Raw genomic sequence first — 5,602 nt, forward strand, 5'->3', positions numbered from 1 at the left:
GGAGAGTGCACAGCCTCTCTGGGAAAGGCAAGGTTATCAAGGACCTAGAAAGGAGTTAAAAGTAACAGCTTATCTGCAAGTGCAAAGTGAGGGGCCTCAGCTCAAGACTGAAAGATGGTATGTAGATGAAATATGGCTTGAAAATCTTTACTAGTCCCTTCATTGAAAATGGATTCTAACTCCCTCCTCCTGAGTGTGGGCTGGCTTGGCTGGAGCTGTCAACCAGAAGGTTTACCCTTGAGACCATCACACTGGAGAGGTCACCTGTAAAAGCTGTGGTGGACAGGCCCAGCAGAGCTCAGCCTTGCAGCTTCTCTCTAGGCCTCTAGGAGCACTCTGGGGTAAGTCAGCGAGGGGTACTAGATGTACCAGTGAAGCATCTTAGACACTCCAGTCCAGCACTTTCACCAGCTGAGGACCACTGAGTGGCTTTAATCAATATCATGAGGAGCAACAGGATCATCTAGCTGAGCCCTGAAATTGTGACATAATAAAATGATGGTTGTTCTAAACCTCTAAAAAAAAAAAAAAAAAAAAATTAAATGCATTTTTACAGCGAGAAGTGAAGGGCATTCAAGTTGTGGATATACGCAAGGAGTGGTCTCCCTTCTTCCCATAAAACAGACCAACCGGAGCCTAACCTCAGCAAGTCTCCAAAGATGTTTCATTGAAACACTGGGGGGTCTCTCAAAAAATATATATACATTCTAAATATTTAAAAATCACCGACTAACCTCGTGAAAAATAAAGTTCTGCCCAAATTTAATGCACATGAAGACATGTGCTAAAACGCAAACAAGATCTTGATTGACGTCCCCCAAACTTCCATAAATATACTTAATTTGATCTACTGGGCTGAAACTTAATTTGTAGCATTTTAGTCTTGGAATCCGCACATTAGGAAAATTACCCACTAGGCGGCGACGTCCTTCTGCTATTTTAGAGCGAACACTACGCCAGGGATACAGGTCACCACGACCTTGGCCCCCCAGAAGGGCTGCTCTCCCTTCGACGATGCGCGGAGGCCACGCATTACCCAGATGCCGTGCCCGTGTTGGCACTGTGTACCCACGGCACCGCGCCCAGGGCTCCCTGCGTCTCCGCCTAACAGGGCAGACGTTTGGTGCTGCCTGGCCAATAGGAAACATGGTGACTGAGGGCAGCTCTGCAGGGGAGAAAGCTGGACCAGAACCCTATAACCGCAGGCCATAATCTCAAGGTCAGGAGGCCGAAGCTTTTCCCGCCTGCGCCTGCAGGCTCCTAACTGTACTTGGAGTCTCACGGATGACTACCTCATCAGCCTGCAGTGCGACCACTTGGAATATTATTCAACAGCCAATAGGCAGGGAGTACCGCGTACTCTGAGCCGCCTTCCCCGCTCCTCCCTGCGATTGTCTCGCGAGCCCATGAGGGGCGTGGCCTAGCCTGCTGGCCCAATGGTGGCAGAGCAGGAAGACAGGTTGGTTGGGGTCGCAGTGGGCGGGGCGGGTGCAGGTAGGCGGGGCATCGGAGCTGGGAACGTTTCTTTTGCATTCGCCTTGGTGCACTTTAGAATTTGGAATAGTTCTTTCCAGTCCACTTCTATAGATTTGTTTTTAAATTAGATCATTCCCTATGTAAAATAGTGTAGCCCGCATTACTCATTATAATATGGTGAGAAGTTCCCCAAATCATGAAACATTTTTTTCCAGCTTTACTGAAATATAATTGACAAAATGGTATCTTTAAAATGTGTAATTTGAAAAACATTGTGAAACGATTATTTCAAGTTACACTGAACATTTTTTAAACGTTATGTTCGTGACCACATAATAAATCAGTGCATAGATATATAATAAATTGATCTTCTTGTGGGTGAGTAGGTTGTTTCCAAATTTTCACTAGTATTAAATGCACTGCAGTGAATGGCCTTACAGGAAAATCATTCATGCCCATTTACATTTTCGGTATGGCTTAAAGATAGCGGCGGTTACATATATATAATGAATTCATATATGAACTTTCCCCCCAAACTGACCATGAGGTTGCATTTCCTATGCAAACTTCTGCTGCAACAAACATTGTTTAGCTTTAAGTCAATTTGTCATATTTATTAGTTTATCATTTTTAATAGTACAGGCACACCTCATTTTATTGTGCTTCATGTGCTTTTTATAAATTGAAGGCAACACCCTCTACCAGCAAATATTATGATTCGCTTTATTATAATATTTAATTTCAGTGGTCTGGAACCAAACCTGAAATATCTGTAAGATATGTCTGTATTCTATTTTCTCTGCCATGTGTACTCTTACATGAATTGTCTACTTGTGTTCTTTGCTAATTTTGTATTGGCTTTAGTGTTTTTTCATCAAGCTTATTCAGAGAACCTTTGGAAATCAAACCTATTGATTTCCAAAGGTTCTCTGAATAAGCTTGATGAAATTTCTACCTTGGAACCTGATCATGTAACATTTCTAAAGGAAACTGAATATAAAATTTATAATAATCACATCTGGTTTCTTCACTTGGTCAGGCACTAAAGCTATTATGACACCAAACTAAAAAAGTCCTTTCAACACTGAATACTTAGAACACAGAAGTATAGCTTTTTTCCGTTTATCTTGCTTTTATATCTAATTAGACTTCTAACACATTCTAAATACTTTATGTGCTCTTTTAAACATTTAGATACAATCCTTGATACTGAAAAAGATTGCAGCAGTGTTGCAAAAAACTTTATATGAAGTTGTTCTATAGTTGCATCAGCTATTTTGACATGCTGTATTAAAGCAAAATTGACTTAAAAGCACTTGTGGCTGGATTAAATTTATCCAACTTCAATGCTCATGATGGGAGGATATGTGTATTTTTAAGTTTTAATGGAATCTGAACTATTTCCTAAATAAGGTATCATTTGTTTGTGTTTCCTATTTCCTGTCATGAATTGTCATATGGGCTTTTCTTAGAGACATTTTATTTGGGCTCAAATCCTGAAGACTAAGGACTTTTTGAAACTGAGAGTTTGGATAAATATGCTGAAGACACTGTGTATGTGTAAAAATCTCTTGCTTAAATATTACTCAGTCTATTGACGAGGATGTGGAGAAACTGGAACCCTTGTGCAATAGGAATGTAAAATGGTGCGGCCACTGTAGAAAAGTTTGGTGGTTCCTCAAAATGTTAAGCATAGAATTACTGTATGATCCAGCAATTCTACTTCTAGATATATACTCAAAAGAAGTGAGAGCAGGGACTCAGATACTTGTACACCAGTATTCACAGCAGGATCAATAGCAAAAAGATGAAACACCCAAATGTTCAACAGATAAATGAATAAAGATGTGGTATACACATACAGTGGAATATCAGACTTAAAAGGGAATGAAATTGTTATTTAATGAAACATGAATGAACCGTGAAAGCATGCTGACTGAAGTCAGTTAGACACAAAAGGCCAAAGTTTGTATAATTCCACTTATGTAATGTACCCAGAGTAGTCAGATTCATAGATACAGAAAATATAATGGTGGCTGCCAAGGGCTGAGTGGAAGAGGGAATGAAAGTTATTGTTTAATGGGTACAGAGTTTCTGTTTAGAATGAAAAAGTTATGGAGATGGATAGTGGTGCAGGAATGAAAAAGTTATGGAGATGGATAGTGGTGAAGGTTGTAGAACACTGTGAATGTACTTAATGCCACTGAATTATACACTTAAAAAGTTAAGCTAGTAAGTTTTATTATTTATATTTTATCCCAATAAAAAAGATTCAGTCCAGAAATATTGTCAGAAGATTTAAGAAAATCTTTTAGAAAGTGTCTCTAGTTTTAAAACACTTTTTAAAAGGCATATGACCTTTTCCCAACTCTCTCATCTTTAGTGCTTAGAGCTCTTGTCACCTATTTCTTAAATGCTTCTAGTTACCTGGAAGTCATGCAGTTATTGAAGGCAAAACTGGAAATATCTGTGAGCTTATGCTATTGAGCTCTGTCCTGGTCAGGGAGCTGGGGTTTGCTTTTTGGGGGGAGGAGACAATAGAATGGGAACTGAGGTGCTGTGTAGGAATAAACTGGGGGAAGAGAAAAGAGCAGAACAATATGTGCAAATGGCCTGTGTTGAGGGGCTTGTAGTCACTGCCAGACCTGTGCCAAGGCCTGTGTGGCTAGGAGAGTGTGGGTGTAAGAGATGGAGGTAATGTAGTTAAGCAGGTAAGGGCTGGGTCCTTGAGCTTTTGCAAGAAGCTGCCATTGACCCCAACCTCAGTATCTTACAAACCACACTTCTCAGTGTTCACTTTTGGATTCATGCAAACCAGGGAAATGGAACTATTGGGATGTTATTTAATCACACCCTCTCTAATTCCCTTCAGAGAGGATAAACTACAGTCGTACACCACTTACCCACCAGGATACAGTCTGCGAAATGCTAGTTATGTAATTTCCGTCATTTTTTGGTGTGATTCTTCCAACATCATAGAGTGAACTTATACAAACTTAGATGGTAGAGTCTGCTACACATCTAGGCTATATGGTATACCACTGTCCTATGTATGGTTCATCCAACCGTCATTATTCAGCATGACTGTATTTACAATGACCTCAAAGAGGAAAATGTCTTTCCTTATTTTCAATAAGGAAATAAGGGAGCATTAAGCCTCTTAGTTTTAATGTTTGCCTTAACACTCCAAACCATTAACGACACAACCCGTAGATAAAATAAAGCTAAGTGCAAGGCTAGCAGCAGTAAGGGAGAACATGACCTGGCAAAGCTTTAGCAATGACTGGGGGTGGGACGCCAAGGTTAGAATTAACTTAATAGTTTGATTCCAGCTGAGTCTTGTAAAGCGAGGTTTTGACTAGAACTGCATAAGGATGGTGGAAGCGGCATGGTTATTAGCAGACGACTTCAAAGACTCCTAGGACATAGGTTGTTTTCCACTAAGGAGCTGATGGGTCTCTGGGGGAGAGGTTCCATAATGACCCATTAAGCCATTTGCATGGCTGGGGATTCCCGAAACAATCACCATGCAGTGGAGGGTAAGAGGATGCCCACTGCCAGGTAGGCACCTGCCCGAATACCCAATCTAGCCGGCTAGCGTCCTGCAGCACCTGGAAACGCTTTGTCCGCCGCCCGCCAGCCAGAGGACGTCCGCGGGGCTCTAATCTCTTCCCGGTACCTTGCTCAGGTGTTACCGTTGCGGCAATTGGATTTCCGCTAACACCGATACCGGGGCCGCGACCTGCATCGCAGACCAACTCCACCTCTAGTGGCGGACCCCAGCTTAGAACGTGGGCAGCACGCAGGTTGCCGGCGCCGAAGGAGAGAAGCTGCGATAGACGCGAACGTGTCCACGAGCGCCTCCGCTCACGTGACCTGAGGCCCCACCTGCGCCGCGCCACGGATAGTCGCAGTGCTGCCGTCGCAGCCTCCTGCGCATGCGCAGACTTTGGCTCGCGGCCAGTGACGCAATCTTGCACGGCCGACCAGAAGCGTGGACCCAGTTTACGTGAGATCACGTAACTCTGGCCGAACGGTCTCCGCAGCCGGACGTGCGCGCGTAGTTCCTTCCGCACCCCAGCGAGGGGGCGGGGCCGGATGGGGGCAGGGCGGGGCCGCCGGCGGC

The sequence above is a fragment of the Pteropus alecto genome, unplaced genomic scaffold (genome assembly GCF_000325575.1).
Source record: "Pteropus alecto unplaced genomic scaffold, ASM32557v1 scaffold124, whole genome shotgun sequence".
In the NCBI taxonomy this organism is placed as follows: Eukaryota; Metazoa; Chordata; class Mammalia; order Chiroptera; family Pteropodidae; genus Pteropus; species Pteropus alecto.